Below are 20859 nucleotides of genomic sequence, written 5' to 3'. Positions count from 1 at the left end.
TTCCCAAAAACCGTAAGGAACTGCAGAGTTGTGAACACAGCTCGGTCCAAAACTAAAGCCAGCCCCTTCTCCATTAACTCCGTCTACATTTCCCATGACTTGGAAAAGACGACAACATAATCATGGACCCATTCCAACCTGGTCATTCTCACTTCTTACCTGTCCTATTGGGCAGAAGAAACAAAAGCTTAAGAACACGTACCACAGCTTCTATCCTGCTGTTATCATACTCTTGAACAGACGTCTCATACGCTAAACGATGAACTCCTGATCTCTCAATCTACCTCGTCATGACCCTTGCACCTTACTTGCCTGCCTATGCATCACTTTCTCGGTAATTGTAACAATTCTCCATTCTGTTTCCCTTTTTACTACCTCGATGTACTGAAGTGTGGAATGATCTGTATGGATGAAGGTTTTCCCTGTACCTCATCATAGGTGACAATAATAAACCAATTACCAATCTGAGATCTAACTCCACATACCAACTTCTTCCCCATTAATTTTAATAACTTTTATTCACAGAAACTATCTCAGGATATGGAATTAACAGTTGACTTCTTGCACAGCTATCAAAATTTGGTCTGAAATTCAACTCTGGTGAGATTCTGCCTTGGTTCACAGGTTAACTTATTTCCAAGGTAGGTGTGCGGTACACAACCCTGAGATTGCTCTTCTCCAGGTAGCCACATAACAAAGGGAAAGCATCTCGTTCAGAGAGAGAAAGCAAACCCACCCACCCCCGCACAAACAAGAAGGGCAACGTGATCATCAACCCCCCCAACCCCCTCCCCTGCACAGAACGCAACAAGAACACTGACCCCAGACCCTCTTCATAAAACATCAGCCCCCAAAACCCCCTCCCCTGCACAGAACACAACAACACTGACCCCCACACCCCCTTCATAAAACATCAGCCCCCAAAACCCCCTCCCCTGCACAGAACGCAACAACACTGACCCCCAGACCCTCTTCATAAAACATCAGCCCCCCCAACCCCCTCCCCTGCACAGAACGCAACAAGAACACTTGACCCCCACACCCCCTTCATAAAACATCAGCCCCCAAATCCCTCTTCCAACCATGGGAAAAAAATAAAACAAAAGAGAACGGGCAAAAACAGAGTATAAAAACTCCAAGTCTGAAAGAATTCTATCATCCATGGTTCAAATGCACAAACACCGGAAGCCTCAGTAACATCCTCCAACATCGCGAAAGAGAGATATCCAGAGGCCTACCCTGAGGGAACAGCAACAGGCCATACAGGCTCCCTTTGTTGAGTTGAGTAAGACCATAGGACATAGGAACAGAATTAAACCATTTGATCCACCAAATGTGTTCCACCATTTGACCATGGCTGATTTATTTTCCCTCAACCCCAGTCTCCTGCCTTCCCCCCATAGCCTTTCACTCCCTTACTAATCAAGAACCTATCAATCTAAATATGCCTAACAACTTGGCCTCCATAGCCTTCTGTTGCAGTGAATTCCACAGATTCACCACCCTCATCTGAGAAATTCCTCATCTGTTTTAAAGGGACACCCTTGTATTTTGAGGCTAGACACTCCCACCATTGGAAAAATCCTTTCTACGTCCCCTCTTTCCTTTCAATATTAGGTAAACACACCCTGTTACTCTGGCTTCCTTTCAAGGCTATTGTGCATCACAAAGAATGTCGAGGCCTCGAAGATTGTGAAGGAGAGATTTACAGAGAATTGAAGATCCAAACCAAGAAGGCAGAGATCTGCTATGTCAGAAAATAAATACGCGCATGGGTTTCCTCCGGTTTCCTCCCACAGTCCAAAGATGTATAAGTCCGAGGTTGGTGAGCAGTGAGGCTCATTGGACCAGACAGGCCTGTTCCGCACTGTATCTTTAGACGAATAAAAATAAATATTTTTTCCAGGTTCTATTGTAATGGGTTTTCACAGTTTGCAGTATCAGCAAATATGAAGGTGACAGAAACAGCCATGACATGGGGTCTTATTTCTTTGCAATAAAAACAGAAAGTGCTGCAACAACTCAGCAGGTTAGGCAGCATCTGGGCAACAAGCAATCTAACATTCTTCAGAGCCGAGGTTTCCAGCTTCTGTTTACCTGTTCAGACCCTGGATGCACGCTGTTGTGTTCTGACAGGCTGCTTCACAAGGAACTTTTGATTTTGAGAGGATGGAGTGTGGAAGGAAGGGCAATATATTTAGAACATAGCAATCTATTGACGAACCTCAGCTCATTCAGAATGCCACTGCTACACTTCTAACTAAAACCAGCATACCACGCCCATTCTAACTACTCTGCATCGGCTTCCTGCACCTTCTAGATTTTAATGTTCTCTTACTTAAGCTCCCGACAGTCTGGGACTGGCGTGCAACGTTTTCGTTATATAATCCCACTTGAGTTCTCAGGTCTCCAAAAGTTAAACCATCTCCCACAGAAGATAATTGGCAAGTCAGTTTTTTTTTAACTATTCCCCTAAACTGTGGAATTCAATACCTAAACTATAATGGATGCAGACTCAGCTGACATTTTTAAACACCAGTTTTTAACTAACATCTTTTTGACTTTTATTTTTATATTTGTACTTTTATCCCATTGTAAAGCACTTCGAACTACATCGTCGGTACAAACAGTGCTCTATAGATAAGGTATTGGTATTATCATTATTATTACAGAACACTACAAGCACAGTACAGGCCTTTCGGTCCACAAGGTTGAGCTGACCTTTTAGCCTATTCCAATATCAATCTAACACTTCCTTTCCACAGTCCTCCATTTTTCTCTCGTCCACATGCCTATCGATTAAATGTGCGTAATGTATCTGCCTCTACCACCACCCCAGGCAGTCCATTCCATGCATCCACCATGCTCTGTATAAAAAAATCTCTCTGACATCCCTCTCCCCATACCTCTCCAATCATCTTAAAAGGTTGCCCTCTCACATTGGCCATTTCTGTCCTGGAAAAAAGGAGATGACTGTCCACTGTATCAATGCCTCTCAAGAATCCTGCACACCACTAACAAGCTGCCTCAAGTCCTTCTTCACTCCAAAAAGGAAAGCCCTAGCTTGCTCAACATTTCCCCATAAGACACTGCTGAAGGAGGCAGTTTCTGTCACTAGGGACCCTCATTACCTGGGACAAGCCTGCTTCTCTTTCCTAGCATTGGGGAGGAGGGTACAGGAGCCTGAAAATCCACACTCAACAGTCCAGTGAACAGCTTCTTTCCCCGCACCAGACTTCCAAAGAGTTCACGAACACTACGTTATTCCTGTTAACTGCACTATTTATTTGGTAATTTGAATAATTTTAATTCCTTGCACTGCTGCAAAACAAACTTCATGTCATCTAGGTCAGCAGAAAAACTTGCAATGTTTTTTTTTGATTTGCCTGTCTGAGGTAGGCAGGATGCAGTGGGAGGCATTGCAATCCATAGACCATAGATGCCACAATGCCAAATTAAACTAAATCTCTTCTGACTCTACATACTTCATCCTTACATTCCCTGCACATTCAGATGTCTTTCTAAAAGCCTTTCAAACGCGACCAACACCACCCCTGGCAGCCCGCTCCAGTCCCACACTCTGTGTGGAAAACAAAGCACACATCTCCTTTACAACAGACCCCTCTCACCTCCGGTATCTGAAAATTCAGGCAAGGGCCTTGCAGCACACACCAGGTTCGTATCCCTTCAGGTTTATGGGGTGATCTAGAGGCTGCAGGCACTGGAATCTGGAGCAACAAACAATCTGCTGGAGGAACTCAGCGGGTCGAGCAGCATCTGTGGGAGGAAAAAAAAATTGTCGACGTCAAGAGTATCCTGATGCAGTTTCGACTCGAAGCGTCGACAATTTCTTGCCTCCCACAGATACTGCAAGACCCGCTGAGTTCCTCCAGCAGATTGTTTGTTGCTTAAGGAGTGAACTGATTAGACAATGAATGGATGTAACAGGCAATTTAACACATATAGTACACAAAAGTAAGTCAAAGTAATACCAGAAAATAGATACACCATGTCAACTTTATCAAATACCTCCTGTGCCTAATAAAGTGGTCACTGGGTGTATATTCATGGTCTTCTGCTGTTGTAACCCATCCACTTAAAGCTTCGACACGTTGTGCATTCAGTGACGTTCTTCTGCACACCACTGTTGTAACACGTGGTTATTTGAGTCATTGTCACCTTCCTGTCAGCTTGAACCAGTCTGGCCATTCTCCTCAGATCTCTATCAGAGACAAGGCCTTCTCGCCCACAAAACTGCACTGACTAGATGTGTTTTGCTTTTTGTACCATTCTCTGTGAACTCTAGGGGCTGCTGTGTGTGAAAATCCCAGGAGATCAGCATTTTCTGAGATACTCAAACCACCCCATCTGGCACCAACAATCATTCCACGGTCAAAGTCACTTAGATCACATTTCTTCCCCAGGTCTGAACAACGATTGAACCTCTTGCCCAGGTGTGCATGTTTTTATGCATTTAGCTACTGCCACATGATTGGCTGATTAGATATGTGCATTAACCAGCAGGTGTACATGTGTAACTAATAAAGTGTCCACTGTGCACATAAATACTTCTTGCCTGGACTCTTCAAAGAGCAGATGGCTTGACAGAGGCTTCTGGAGACTGACAGTACCCCTCAAGGAGTTTGCACCATCACCATACAAACAATCATCAAAGTGGATGGTAGCGTAGTACAACGCTATGCAGCGCCAACGATCACCAATGGGGGTTCAATGCCACTGTCTGTACAGAGTTTGTACATTCTCCCCTTGAGCATGTTCACTTCCTCCCACGTTCCAAAAGACGTATGGGTTAGTGTTAGTAAGTTGTGGACCTACTATGTTGGCTCCAGAAGTGCAGTAACACATCCAGGCTGTCCCAGGAACTATCCTCTGTCATTGAAACAAATAACACATCTCACTGTATGTGCAAATGTACATGTCACAAATAAAGTTAATCTTTAATCTTGTTTTCTCTCTCACTCTCTCATACACATTTGATATTTTGATGTGCACATGACAAGTAAAGCTAACATTTTTTCTTTTAGATTCTCGCTACAGCGGAAGCAGGCCCATTCCAATGCTAATTTAAAGCCTCTGTACATCAAAATATTTATACCTGCTTCAATGAGAGATGGTAAGCAATTGTCACACCCCCTTATAATGGAATCTTTATCTCTGAGGTTGATTACAACCTTCGCATTTTCTCCCAATGTAAGATTTCTGAATAGACCGTGAACCCATGAACACTACCTTGCTATTCCATTTTTTTTGCAATTTTATGTCTTCACACTGTTCTGCTGCTGGAAAGCAACAAATTTCACTTCGTACACACTCAGTGGCCACTTTATTAGGTACACCTGTGCACTTGCTCATTAATGCAAATATCCGATCAGCTAATTGTGCGGCAGCAGCAACTCATTGCACAAAAGCATGCAGGCACAGTAAAAAGACTCCGTTGTCGTTCAGACCAAAATTCAGAATGGGGAAGAGATGTGATCTAAGTGACTTTGAATGTGGAATAAGTGTTGGTGTCAGACGGGATAGTTTGAGCGTCTCAGAAACTGCTCATCTCCTGGGATTTTCACGCACAACATCCTCTCGAGTTTACAGAGAATAGTGCGAAAAATTAAAAATCATCTGGTGAGTGCCTTGTTAATGAGAGAGGTCAGAGGAAAATGGCCAGACTGCTGTAACTCAGATAACCACAGTGGTGTGTAGAGGTACACCTCTGATCACAAAACACAAAGAACTTGAACAGGAGGTACCTAATAAAGTGGCCACTGAGTACAAGTCAGGATTAATAAATCCCATTCAGATTCTAATACCTGCCTATACTCCATAAACTTCCAAAGAACAATGGTACCTTCCCCACTACGTTTCCATAAATTAAAAGCCCTTGATCCGGCAAGCTTTGGCTAGAACTAGACGATGCTGGGGCAGAACCATGCCACTTCTTCTCCACACCCCCCTTCAGTTTTGCAATGAAGCACAAAGCTAGTTTAGCAATAAATAAAAGTCATTTAGAGAGAATGTGGTTAACAAAAGAGTATGCACATTGGAGGTGTAGGTAATTGTCATCAGTTTCACTGAACAAAATAGGAAAGATGTACAACAATCAGTTCATGCACACTACAATCACACATTCACGATTCAAGTTCATTTATCACATGATCGTTGAAACATGCGGTGAAATGCATCATTTGTGTCAACAACCAACACACCTGAGGGTGAGCTGGGGGCAGCCCGCAAGTGTTGCCACACATTCTCTTGCCCAAAACGCTCGGCAGAACAACACAGAATACAAGCAGCAATAAAACAACAACAGAAAAACAAGCCCCTTTTCCCCACCCCCATCCAACACACAAACAGTCCTCTAGCCCCAAGGCAGCATGGTAGCGGAACACCTTACAACAGCCGTGACCAGATTCAATTCAAACTCTGCAAGAAGTTTGTACGTTCACCCCATGGCCACATGGGTTTCCGCTGGTGCTCCTGTTTCCAAACACGTCCCAAAGACGTACAGGTTAGAAGGTTAATTGGTCACATGGATGTAATTGGACAGGGTGGGTGAGCTCGTTGTACCGGGAGGGTCTGTTACTGTGTTGTATCTGTAAAGGGTGTGATTGGACAGGGAGGGTGGGCTCGTTGGGCCGGGGGGGAGGGTCTGTTACTGTGTTGTATCTGTAAAGGGTGTAGTTGGACAGGGTGGACTCCTTGGGCCGGAGGGGGTGGAGTGGTCTGTTACTGTGTTGTATCTATAAAGGGTGTAATTGGACAGGGTGGGTGAGCTTGTTGGGCCAGCAGGGTCCGTTTCTGTGTTGTCTATGTAAAGGGTATAATTGGATAGGGTGTGTGAGCTCGTTGGGCCGGGGGGGGGGGGGGGGGGTCTGTTACTGTGTTGTATTTCTAAATATTAAGAAAATAAAACTCAGTCCATATTTTCAGCCTCCAACAGAACCAGATTTGGACACTGACAATGGGCCTTCAACTACCCCCAGCAGACTCTCTGAGGTTCAAGAGAATCTGTTGAATATCTGCAGATTCAAGGAAAGGAATAATGCGTTCTATTTCTGAAAACCCAGTTACAAGCCATCTACTCAAAATTACAAGGACTGTGGAATACATTGCCACAGACAGCTGTGGAGGCCAAGTCATTGAGTATACTTAAAGCAGAGATTGATTAATCAGGATGTCAAAGGTTACAGGGAGAGGCAGGAGAATGGGGTTGAGAGGGAGAATAAGTAAGTTATGATGAAGTGGCGGAGCAGACGTGGTAGGCCCAACTCTGCTTCTATGTCTTATTGTCCAATCTGCCAGCGACTGGTGACTGAATCTTGTTGCAGTTTACTAGGAAAATCTGACCGACTCATATCTATATTCATTCAAGCACACACATTTAAGTTGCATTCATTTCACATACCAGTCTTTCCGACACTGAAAACCTCATTTCCCATGGAGAGGTGACATTTAAAAGGAGGAATCGATGGGGAATGCCAACTTCCCCTGGCTAGGGCTTTGGACGCAGTAGCATGCATCCTTTAACTGAGCAAACTCGAGAAGCAACTCATGAGTGAGGACAGAGTGCAGCAGTGGGTTTAAGTCTCAGATTTCACTGCAAAAGATCCAGCACAGATAGAAAGGATCAGGTGATGACCCTCTTGTGCTGCAGTCATCTATTTTTCTAATTTTAGAAGTGCACAACGTTCTTCATATCACACAGAAACAATACTATAACACTGTTTCTGAACTATCTACAAACCTGTGAACACTACTTTGTGATTGCATAATTTAGTTATATTTGTAAGAGCCCATCAAATTTGCATTGTAATATATAGAGGTTTTATGACTTGTATGCAAATCAGAATCAGTTTTATCACTGATTTGTCGTGAATTTGTTGTTTTGTGGCAGCAGTACAGAGCGATACATTTGAAAAATTACAAGAAGAAATATTTAAAGAAATAACTAGTGCAGACAGAGCAAAATAATGTTCATAGACAAAATCTGATGTCAGAGGTGTAGAAGTTGTTCCTAAAATGCTGAATGTGTGTCTTCAGGCTCCTGTATTTCCTCCCCAATGGTAGTAACAAGAAGGCATGTCTCAAATGGTGCGAGTCCTTAATGATGGATAACGTCTTCGAGAGGAATCACCTTTTGAAGATGGTGCAGCCAGTTGACATGATCAGTCTTTAGCAGGATTCCAAAGCTTTGTAGGAATCAGATATATTATCACTGATAATAAATCTTTACACATTTCATTAGGAGTTTGAGGAGGTTTGGTATGTTACCAAAGACTCTAGCAAATTTCTAGAGATAATCTGTCAAGAGTTTTCCGGCTGATTCCATCATGAGCATTAGCTCCTCCATCAGAAGATACCACAAGATGCCTGAGGAACTCAGCAGGTCAGGCAGCATCAAAAAGGGAAATGAATGGTTGAGGCTCTTCTTCCAGCATCTTGTATGTTCCTCCAATCTCTTGTTTATTGCTCTGGATTCCAGCATCTTCATTCTCCTGTCTCCTGTGAAACTATCTTGGCAATATTTTGCTGCATTAAAGCAGAAACACAAAATGTCATCCCAGTTAAACTTCTGGGCAGTTGGTGAGGAGCAAAACTGCACGTCCCTAGGAGCAACACTTTATTTTTTATTTTAAGTGCTCTATTCCAAAACAGACATGTTCAGTAGCTATTATATTCCAACCTGGAGGCAATTCGAACGAACACTTGCTTCAAAGAATTCTACATGGTACATGTGACAGTTTACAAAAGCTCTCAGTCAAAGCTCTAAAACATAACACTCAGTGGCCACTTCATTAGGCAATTCCTGTGCCACATTTATTTATTTGCTTATTTAAATTTGGTACAATTTGGTACAGGAGTTACCTAATAATTGTAATTGTAGCCTGGCTACACTTACAGGCTTGCCCTAGCACATCTTCAGACTGTGTGAGTCGTTGACTCAAAAGATGTACGTTGAAACATTGAAATATACATGTGACAAGTAAAGTGAATGTTTATATTATCAAGTTATCTGATTATCCAAGACTTACAGCACTTGTTCAAGCCTTTATTAACAGGAGTCCTTCGAGTAGTTTTTCACTGGTTCTATTATATCTGCTTTTCCCTGTCAATGCCTGCAAATAAATGCTCAGGGTAGTATATGGGGATATATACGTAATTTGATAATAAATTTACTTTGATCTTTGAGATCAAGGACATCTTCAGGACTGCTACGACATCTTCCTCAGTCAAAAGTCCTGCCATCATGCAGTGTCTGGACACGTCGGCTGCTAAAACTGGTTGAGAACCAAGAGCTGACTCACTGACCAGCCAGGGCAAGATTCTTCTTGCTCAGTGTTTCACTGGGAACGATGACCCTTTTGACTGTACAGTCTTCCCTGAATCCGGCCCCATAATAATTAGTATTTCTACAACAGTTTGCTGTATTCTGCTCTCCCACTCAGATTTTTTCTCATTAATCTTAAAACTAAACACAATCCTAATCCACTGAGACAAGAAGCCCATCCATCCCTCAAAGTTAGAGTAAATTTATTATTCAAGTTACCCTACACCAGTTCAGGAGCCTGATGGTTGAAGGGTAATTACTGTTCCCGAACTGGGTGGTGTGGGACCCAAGGTTTCCGTGCCTCCTGCATGATGATGGTAGTGAGAAGAGAGCATGGTCTCGAGGAGTACACATGGAACTTTATGCCAGCATTTTGCTTTAGATGGCTTCTCTGGTTAACATTTTAGTAATGCAAGAAATGGGATGTTTTGGTTAACTTTTCTAGTTAATGAGAATGGTTTCTTTTGGTTAATATTTCTAGTTGTGAAGAGGAGGGACATGTTGGAATGTTGGAATTAGTCATCATCGTGGGCAATTGCCACTGGGGCTAGACAAAAGCTGTATTGAGAAACACTGCGGCATGACTGGGACTTTCACTTTGGAATTTAGGAATTGAAGAAGTCGGGGTTTTAGCAAAGCAAAAGCCTGAAATTTGGGATAATGAAAGACTTGTTGCCTTTATATTGAATTCATAATATTACTTTATTGATATTAAAGTCAAACTTGACTTCCAGATATGGGGTGAGTTTATTAAATTATTGTTTATTGAGATCCATGTTAACATGAATGCCCCATTTCATCGATTCACATTGACAAGAGTTCTTCTATTTACAGTTCCTACCAACAAATCCTCATCCAAAACAATGAACACTCGCTTACCTTTGGAGAAATGAGCCCTGGTGTACACATGCAAGTGTCATTCTCCCTCCGTAATGTCGTGGAGCTCTCACTAACAATACAAGCTTCCTTCACTTCAATGAAACTGAACCCAGGGCTGCTTCTCCTTAGAGCAACAGGAACTCTGGATGAATTCCTTTTCTAACTTGACAGCAAGAGGCTAAATCACACCCCAACCGAGGTAATCTCAAGACATTTTTGCCTTCTGCAAAATTAGTTAGGTACCTTTGATCGTCAACGTTCACTTGCAAAATCTTTTCAAACCCTTCCAGCTCCAGGTTAATGCTTGTTCTTGCAATTACCCAATAAAGTGCAGATCCAATTCCAAAGGATGGAAAAGCAGTTCTGTTTAAGACCATAAGACCTAGGAGCAGAATTCGGCCATTCAGCCCATCAAGTCTGCTCCACCATTCCATCATGGCTGATCCTGAATCCCATTCAGCCCCATACACCTGCCTTCTCACCATAACCTTTGATGCCCTGACCAATCAGGAAACTATCAATTTTCGCTTTAAAATACCCACAGTCTTAGCCTCCACAGCTCTGTGGCAGAGCATTCCACAGATTCATCATCCTCTGGCTAAAGAACTCTGAACCGGTGACACAAATGACACCCTATCCATATCTTGGAGAGATCTCTCTGCACTGCTCTCTTCCCATTTCTATCACTACTATCCACTGCTGCCCAGACCCCAGCTCGGACCCTCCCTCCCTAAACCCCTCTATGCCCCTCTCTCCTTCTAGAATCTCCCTAAAATGTAATTCCTGAACAGAACATCTGGACACTTCTCCTGGTAACACCATACCACACATAAGACACCATTTTCTAAAACTCTATAAATGGAAGGGAGGGGGGGGATTGAAGACATTCAGATGCACTATTACTTTTTGGGAGTTCTATTTAAGAAAATGTATATTTTGAACTTTATCAACAAACACACGCGCGCACTGGAGGAACTCAGCAGGTCAGACAGGATCTATAGAATGGAATAAAGATGACGTTTTTGGCAGACAGTCACTTTATACAGTCAGCGGGCACTTTACAGTTGCACGTTAATTCAAATATCTAATCAGTCAATTATGTGGCAGCAACTCAATGCATAAAAGCATGCAGACATGGTCAAGAGGTTCAGTTGTTCAGACCAAACATCAGAGTAGGGAAGAAATGACCTTGACCATGGAATGATTGTTGGTGCCAGACTGAGTGACTTGAGTATCTCAAACTGCTGATCTCCTGGGATTTTCACACACAACGGTGTCAATGGTCCAATAAATAAAAACATCCAGTAAGCAGCAGTTCTGAGGGTAAAACACCTCGTTAATGAGAGTATCTGAGGAGGATGGCCTTGGTCCAAGCTGACAGCAAGGCAACAGTAACCCAAATAACCTCGCATTTACATGCGCAGAAGAGCACGTCGAACCTTGAAGTGGACGGGCCACAGCAGCAGAAGACCACAGCAGCAGAAGACCACAGACATTCACTCAGTGGCAGCTTTATTAGCTACAAGTGGTAACTGATAAAGTGGCTGCTGAGTATATTTCATCCTTCCATTCCACAAAAATATGATACTGAAACCTGATCAAAATGGCAGATTAGTCAATACTGAAACCGCCAAACTTGCCTTCAGTTATGATAAATAAGCAAACACAGAGCCAAGCATATTCTCTTAACTTTAAAAGTATGCCTGCAGTCAGTCATTCAATACAAGCCATGGTCTTGAAATGACTCAGTGGTTATGGAGGAACTGAGGGACCCCGAGTCCTTGGCACGTTTCACCAGAATCAAGCAAGCCAGCACCCTTACAAATCGGAAAATCTTCGAACTATTAATTTAGAGAGTCCAAAGTCCACCTCCCGTCCCGGCAGGCGTCAGGGGTAAGAAGAAGGGAACCGTCATCTAGACATAATGATCAGCTTCGTTCTGTTTTCCGAGGCGAAGAGACTCACCCCACCCTGCCAACCAAGGGTGGTGGAGACTCAATAATGACTCTCATTCCCAAAAAAACGCAGTCAGACATCGCAATATGGAAGGAAAATGCGGGGTTTTTTGGGGACAAAATGGCTCTTCTCTGAGCAATCCTATCAATCCTACCCTAACGGTTCCTGGTTTGACCGGCCCAGTTTTCAATCGGAATAATCAAGATGGCAATAGCCCAACTTCTCAAATTCTTTTTTTTTTTTGACAGGACAAGACAGAATATAGCACAGGGCACTTTAAAAGTTTAATTGCAGACACTTCTGCTGTTCCGTAGAAGTCCTTGGCAGCTAGACAAGCAAAGGAAGCAAATCCACTCATTTCCAAGGCTAATTCAGACACGGAACACACAAGCCGAAGAGTCTCTCTCTCTCTCAAAAGAAAAATACAAGGTCTTACAACATTTATTTGCTCTGGCACAACTGAAGCAAACTTCCCCGACTGCAGACAGGTTACCCGTGCGGTGCACAATGCCGCACACCTTCCAAAATGGCTCTGCAGATCCAGACCCACTGCCTGCCTGTAGAAGCTGGAAGTTTTAGACTGCTTCCTTACCAACACTTCAGTCGAAGGGCCAGCTTGCCCCGCGCTGCAAACACGCACTGACAGTGACTGAAATTACTGGCATCTTTTCTTACCTTCCTGTTTAAGTTGAAGAATGGACTGGAAGTTCTACAAATCAAACTTTTTTTTAAATTCCCCCCCCCCCCTCTCTCGACTCTGTCTGGCAATTCTCTGAGTAATTTGACTAGACCGGCTCCCCACCTCAGTGTGACTGCTACACCCACGCCCCAGGGTCGCGTCCCATGCAGTTCAGAGAACCGCTTTTAACCCTCTCTGAGCTCCACGTGGGTAACCAGGGCAGCATTTCCTTCTTTGGCGAAACATTAAAAATATTTTTTCCCCTCTAATTCAGAAGAGTTGGGTTGCTATAGCAGACAGTTGCTACTAGCAGCTTCACTCCCGCCTACTCAATGACCTATTTATATCCAAACTCTTAATAGAGGTTCTGATACCATTTATGACGAGGAAGTTATAGCTGAAATTGCGGACACTGTAATTGCAGAAGTTGAAACTGATAAACTATTGGCCCAACCCATTCCAAGGATGTGGAAGTTAGAGGCTCGAGATATCTGGCTGCAAATCACAAACCGAGGCTTTCTGTTGTCACAATGACAAATGTAAAGTGCCCAAAAGATGCAGCTCTCAATGACTTCTCTTGCCTCCCTCAACCCCTCCACTCCTGCACTGTAATCACAACTTCACAAACTTACACCTGGCTATCTGACCTGTCCCTGCTGCAGTGTGCAGAGCAGAGAAGCATCTTTATACTCACACAATATCATACACACTGTCTGTGTCTATATAAGTGTATAAAGGGTGCTCCCCACTGCCGTACTGTGGCTGCAGTGGGGAAGGGTACTGCCATAAGTACACACATATTCACTCAGCCGCCTACCCGACATCAAGGACATGTATAGAAAGGTGCCAGATAAAGGCCAGTAACATCACGAAGGGTCACACCCACCCTGCTTCTGAACTGGCTGCCTCACTCCCATCGAGGAGGCGGCTAGACTGCATTCACGCCAGTGCACCATAATCAAAAACTGGCTTCTTCCCCCTCTCCCCACCCACACCCCCCAAGCCGTCAGGCTGATCACAAACCTTCACCCCGCCACCACTACATTGACAGCAACCACTCCTCTCCACAGCCCTTCGTCACCCGTGACCCCCCCGAGCCGTGCACTGCCACTTCACACCAACACCCCACACCTCTTACCTACACTGACACACAGTTACTGTAATACCCTGCTTTCACTTGTCCTGCTGCTACCTAGAAGAGTTCATCTTGACAAGAGTCACTTTGTCACTTCATCATTTCCTGCCAGAGTCACCGTATGTTCATATGCTCCTGATTTATGTACATACCATCCGTCTGCAGAAACTAGTATGTATATTCTACACGGTTACTTCTACACGGTGCTTTTTTTTCAAAATAGGATCAATTTTAGTTTTACATTTATTGTGTTTTTTTTATGCTGCATCAGATTGGGAATAACAATCATTTCATTCTTCTCTACACTCTGGTAATGAAGAATAACAATAAACACGATCTTGAACGTATAGATACAAGTCACCTCACAGGCAATAGAGAGATATTTCAGAGCAGTTGCAGCTGTAGCAAGCTCCCACTAACAGCAACTGTGGGGATAAAGAAGCGGGTGAATAAACAGTTAAATCTTTGCACGTGCACGGATAGTAGAGGGACATACTTGCTTCGTTAGTTAATGAGCACTTGAAGGTCTGCAGGAAAAACGTGGATTAGAGATGGGCAGGATACCCCCCCCCCCCCCCGAAGTGATGACTGGTGAGTAATTAGGACTGAGATTGCACCGAATTGCCATGTTTATAACAGCGCCGGCAGAGACCACCAGGCCCCCTCGGAGGAATGTAAAAGTGGAGACAGTCAGTCTTTTCCAGTTTCAGCCTTCGATCATGGCAGAACAACATATTCACCCCACTTGCACCGAACTCCTGGCCTTGATGGAATTTTTTTTAAGTCACTCTCTGTAATAGCTTGGGCAGATAAGATTCAAGGTTCAAGTTTAGTTATCACATGTACATCGAAATCCACAGTGAACCGTGCCATTTGTGTTAACAACCAATACATCCGAGGGAGTGCTGGGGGGGGGGGCAGCCTGCAAATATCGCCACACATTCCAGCACCAAAGTAGCATGTCCACAATGCTCCATGGAACAACACAGAATACAACAATCGACAAAATAAGCTCCTTTCCCCACTCCCAGCCAGCACATAACCACCAGGCAGGCCATCTTTCTTGGTCTTTGATTCGGACTTGGGCTTACACTCCATTAGTACCACCTGTATTTAATAAAGAGGCATCTGAGTGTACGCTTGTGGACTGCTGCTGCAGTCACTCCACTACAAGGTTCAACACGTTGTGCATTTAGAGATACTCCTCTGCGTACTATTGTGGTAACACATGGTTAATTGAGTTACTGCCAGCTTGAACCAGTCTGGCCATTCCCCTCTGACCTCTCTCATTAATAAGGCTTTTTCACCCACAGAACTGCTGCTCACTGGATGATTTGTTTCTCGCACCACTCTCTGTGAACTCTAGAGACCGTTGTGCATGAAAATCCCAGGAGATTGGCAGTTTCTGAGTTACTCAAATCACCCCGTCTGGCACCAACAGTCATTCCACGGTCAAAGTCACTTAGATCACATTTCTTCCCCATTCTGATGTTTGGTCTGAACAGCAACGGAACCTCTTGACCATGTCCGCATGCTTTGATGCATTGAGTTGCTGCCACATGATTGGCTGATTAGATATTTGCTTTAACGAGCAGGTGTACCTAATAAAGTGGCCGCTGAGTCTACGAGGAACAGGCCATTAAAAAAGATGGTAAAGGCAGCATCATGGCTGGGCACGGCAACTGCTCTGCCTGTGATCACAGAGAGCTGTTGGCACAGGGCAGCACGTCATGGATAAGAGCCTCCCCTCCATGGACTCTGTTTACACTCCTTGCTGTCTCAGTAATCCAGTCAGCATAATCAAAGACCCCAACCCACCCCAGAGATCATCCCCTTCTGCCCTTCCTGCTGGGCAGAAGCAACAAAAGTCCAAAAAGCACCTACCATCAGACTCAAGGGTAGCTTCTATTATTCTGCTCTCAGATATTGAATGGTCATACAATGATACGGTGGCTCTTGATCTCACAATCTCACCATGGTCCTTGCAGCCTGCGCTGCACTCTCTCCATATCTCTTTAAGGATCAGCTTTATTTGTCACACGGATTTCAAAAACAGGCAGTGAAATGCATCATTTGATTCAAATCAAATCAGCGAGGATTGTGCTGGACAGCCTGCAAGTGTCGTCACGGAACGGACACAACTCACAGATCCTGACCCGTCTCTGGAACGTCGGAGGAAACTGCAGCACCCAGAGGAAACCTGCACAGGCACGGGAGAACGTAGAAACTCCTTACAGACAGCTGCAATCGGGACACGGTCTGTGATTGGTGGTCTGTAATAGCATTACGCTAACCGTTGCATACCATACCGCCCATTTATTCTACATTCTCTTACAGACAGACATACTTTATTGATCCCAAGGGAAACTGGGTTTCGTTACAGTCGCACCAACCAAGAATAATGTAGAAATATAGCAATATAAAACCATAAATAATTAAATAATAATAAGTAAATTATTCCAAGTGGAAATAAGTCCAGGACCAGCCTATTGGCTCAGGGTGTCTGACTCTGAGGGAGGAGTTGCAAAGTTTGATGGCCACAGGCAGGAATGACTTCCTGTGACGCTCAGTGTTACATCTCGATGGAATGAGCCTCTGGCTGAATGTACTCCTGTGCCTAACCAGTACATTATGGAATGGATGGGAGACATTGTCCAAGATGGCATGCAACTTGGACAGCATCCTCTTTTCGGACACCACCGTCAGAGAGTCCAGTTCCACCCCCACAACATCACTGGCCTTACGAACGAGTTTGTTGATTCTGTTGGTGTCTGCTACCCTCAGCCTGCTGCCCCAGCATGCAACAGCAAACATGATAGCACTGGCCACCACAGACACGTAGAACATCCTCAGCATCGTCCAGCAGATGTTAAAGGACCTCAGTCTCCTCTGGAAAGAGATTTTCCTTGTATAACCATTGTAACGAAATGATATGTACAGAGGATGTGCAAGTCAAGCTTTTCCCTGCACAAGGTACACATGGCAATAAGAAACCAATTTGCCAATTGACAATCAGAATCGGATTTACTATCACTGATATTCTGTATGTATTACAGAAACTCGTTTTGCTGCAATAGTACTGAGCAATTACTATAGAAGTTAGAATAAGGAATATAAAAATTAAGAAGCGCTGAATTAGGATATAAAGTTGTTAATATTCTTGTAGTTTAACCTTCCTACGCTTGCTTGTATTGTTATATAATCACCTATATACATGGGGGTATTGAGAGAATTTGCCAGCAATTGCGCTGCATTGCCCCTGTATTTTTCTGGAAACTTCATGGTTTCAGTAGGTGTCACACTACTAAATCTGGCTATTTTATTGCTTAACTGTTTTCAATGGATTTCTGTTATCTTTAGTCTGCTATGAGAAGGAGACGACTACATTTTAGTTTGCATTTTTCCTTATTTCCATCAGCACATTTCTCCTTCTTTGCTCTTGTAACACTTAATAAAACGACTGTAAGCAACAGTTTTTATGCCTCATTCTTGACTTCCAAAGACCCTTTGCATTGCAAAAGCATCAGGATCCAATGGTGCTGCAAAATAGTGAGATAGTTTTCGTGGGTTCATGAACTGTTCAAAAATCTAATGGCAGAGGGGAAGAAGCAGTTGCTAAAACGTTGAGGGAGTTTAGCAGACAGAGAACAACAAGGAAGTGCTGATGTTATGCAGTTGGTCACCTCAGTCTTTAACTGCACTGACCAAAAGGGAGAGTGAGGAAAACAGTCTTCTGAGCAGGGAAAGAAAGGGTTAACAGAGCACTAGGGCAAAGACCAATCAAGAAAATGCAAAAGCAAGTGATCCAGGGATGATGTTTGACCTTTAAAACAGACAAGAGGACAGGATACAGGAGAATAAAACACGTATTTGTAAACTTATTTACAGAGCAACAAGAAACAACTGACCAAATGGAGAGTCTCTTAATCTCTTAGAAAGCAAAATAAAACTAGCAGCAACTAATAAAGGCATCAAAGGGGCTTGTTTTCCTTTTTGACACTAGATACCGGCACTGGAATTATAATTGTACTTGGAAAGAGTACCTTGACCATGAAGTCCTCAGATACACTAAGATTGTCCAAGGACTCTCCATAAATTCAAGTTTGCCCATTCTCTCTGTAGAAGGACCATGCATGCACTTGTAGTCCAACTTCTTTTTTTTTTACAGTGGCAATGAAACTGGTTTTGCAAACGGTTAACGCCACTGATCGGTGAGCAAGACTTCCTCATTTTAAGTGAGTACTGTAATATGCTGCATCATGCAACGACATAGCATAACTCACGAAAGAGAGGCACTTAAAAGATTTCCATGCAAGTTCAGACAGCTAACCTTTTTAGCCTCCCCCATAGGGGGATTTCTAAAAAATTTTTTTTTGGGTGGTCGTTAGAAATGTGGAGGGGGGCAGCAAAGAATAAAGACACACACACACACCCTTTTATGTGACGATACTGCCCAGCCCTTTACAAGAAAGCAATGTATTTGGAATCAGACATTGTCAGCTGATATTATACCCAGTAATTAACAAAAACCAGTGGTTTCTCTTCAGATTACACTGGAAACTTTACTTTGAGGCTTAGTTTTGTCCCTGAACAGCCCCAACTAAATTGTGGTTGGTGAAGCAGCCATTTTAAGCTCACATAACAATTAGCTCTCAGAAGAAAAACACACACACACACACCCACCCCCCCCCCCCCCCCCAATTCCACCTTTGAATTACAACAGCAGCCTTACGGATCTTTAAAAAACATAAAACAATAATGTATTTACGGAGTATTTTCACATATACATCAGAAAGCTCTCAAAGGTCTTCCAGCTCGTGTACGACAAATTATCTGATGCATAAATAATTCTGGTGGCCATTTTGCACAGAGCTGGCAGGCAGCAACAAGCCTCATGACCATAGGAGCAAACAACCTTTCACTCTCTCGAGGCCGCTACACTAATGAATTAAGGACACAACTAACCTGATCCTCATGGTTACAAATCACATTTCTCACATAGCTCTCAACACCCACTCCTAACAAAACTATATCCACATCAGCCCGAACCATACTGATACTGGTACCACTCCAATTCTGGTCTCAGGGTGACTCTGAAGGGGTCTTATTGAATGTAAACTGAAACTAAATTTTTATTCTGCATTACACACAAGATGCTGGAGAAACTCAGCAGGCCAGCCAGCATCTCCAGAGGGGAACAGGGTTGCCATTCCAGGCCAGGACCCTTCATCAGGACTGGAAAGGAGGGAGGCAAAATGAGAAGGTGGAGTACAGGATGGCAGATGATAGGCGAGACCAGGTAGGTGGATGGGTGGGAGAGAGAAAGAGATGAAGTAAGAAGCTGGGAGGAGATTGATAGAAAAGGTAAAGGGCTGAAGAAAGAAAAAAACTGAAAAGAGAGGACAGTGGAGCATGGAGAAAGGAAAGGAGAAGGGAAGGGATAAGAGAGGCGCCACAATGGGAATGGAAAAAGAGAGGTAAAAGTTTGCGCAATTTAGAGAAATTGATGTTCATGCCATCAGGTTGGAGGCTACCCAGATGAGGTATTGCTTCCTTGTGGCAGTACAGGAGGCCATGGACCAACATGTCAAAACGGGAATGGGGAGCCAATCTGAAATGGGTGGCCATCGGGAGATCACGCCTTTTGTGATGTACATTATGTAAATGATTTCCCTTCTACCACCCCGATGTACTGACATGATAAAAACACAAAATGCTGGCAGAACTCAGCAGGCCGGACAGCATCTATGGGAGGAGGTAGTGACGACGTTTCGGACCGAAACCCTTCATCAGGAAAGGTTTCCACCGGAAACGTCGTCACTACCTCCTCCCATAGATGCTGTCTGGCCTGCTTTCTGCCAGCATTTTGTGTTCTTATTTATTTCCAGCATCTGCAGATTCACTCGTGTTGAGTTGTATAGATGGTGTGCAAAACAAAGTATTTCATTGCATCTCACCATGCTCTGAACAACAATAAACCAAGTTACCAACAATGTGTCCTTAATTTATCTTTTCCTACCGTGATTTAAGTATTTCATTGCACCTGTGCATACACAGACTTGTGCAGATGACAATAAACTTGTCTTCACTAAAATGGGTGACATTTGCTAGTCTAAACTCTCTCAAAAGAGGAAACATCCTCCAGTACCCGGTGAAAGCCCCATAGGATACTGCAAGTTTCATTATGACTTCTGTTCTAAATTCTGGGGCTGCCCCAATTTGCCACACACACCTCATAACGGAACATCTTCATACACGATATCAGTCCACTGACATTTTTCTGCATGGTCTCCAAGGCAAGTATATCCAAAGTTTAAAGTAAATTTATTACCAAAGTTCATATACTGCATGTCACCATATACAACCTTGAGATTTATTTTCTTGCATGCCTTCACAGTAGAACAAAGTAGAACAGAATCAATGAAAAACTACACGCAGACTCACTACCAATAAGCATAACAAGACAAACTCTGCAAATGCAAATAAATATTGATCAAATGAGGAGCAGTGATATTAAAAGAGTGTCTGTAGGTCATAGAATCAGTTTAGAGTTGCAGTGAGTGAAGTTATCCACACTGGTTTAGGAGCCTGATGGTTGAGGGGTGATAACTCGTTCCTGAACATGGTAATGTGGGACCCAAGGCTCTTGTACATCCTTCCTGGTGGGCGACAGCAACAGAGAGCATGACTTGGATGGTGGAGATCCATCAGGAGACCTAAACTATACTATAGGTTGTGATTTAACAAACGTACCGCAGAGTTGGTGCAAAATTCTCTACACTGATACTCTATGGCTGTAGAAAGTGGCGTGGCACCAGAGACTTGAATACAGGCACTCAAGAACATAGGAGCTTACCCCTCACACTC

General features: G+C 43.6%; 1 protein-coding gene across 6 annotated transcripts in view; it reads right to left on the bottom strand.

Annotated features, from left to right (window-relative positions):
- LOC132399542 (zinc finger and BTB domain-containing protein 7B-like) overlaps positions 1 to 20859 on the bottom strand; it is a 191592-nt gene that overhangs the window by 91149 nt on the left and 79584 nt on the right. For 2 of the 6 annotated variants that reach the window (XM_059980016.1, XM_059980020.1), the window contains one exon: positions 3630 to 3777. The exons of the other annotated variants lie outside the window; for them this stretch is intronic. The gene's annotated coding sequence lies outside the window, so the exon portion shown is untranslated. The remainder of the gene's footprint in view (positions 1 to 3629; positions 3778 to 20859) is intronic. 6 annotated transcript variants of the gene reach the window in all.

This window comes from Hypanus sabinus, chromosome 9, assembly GCF_030144855.1.
Source record: "Hypanus sabinus isolate sHypSab1 chromosome 9, sHypSab1.hap1, whole genome shotgun sequence".
NCBI classification, from domain to species: Eukaryota; Metazoa; Chordata; class Chondrichthyes; order Myliobatiformes; family Dasyatidae; genus Hypanus; species Hypanus sabinus.
The sequence above is the reverse complement of the archived record's forward strand: the minus strand, read 5'-3'. Positions and strand labels throughout refer to the sequence as shown.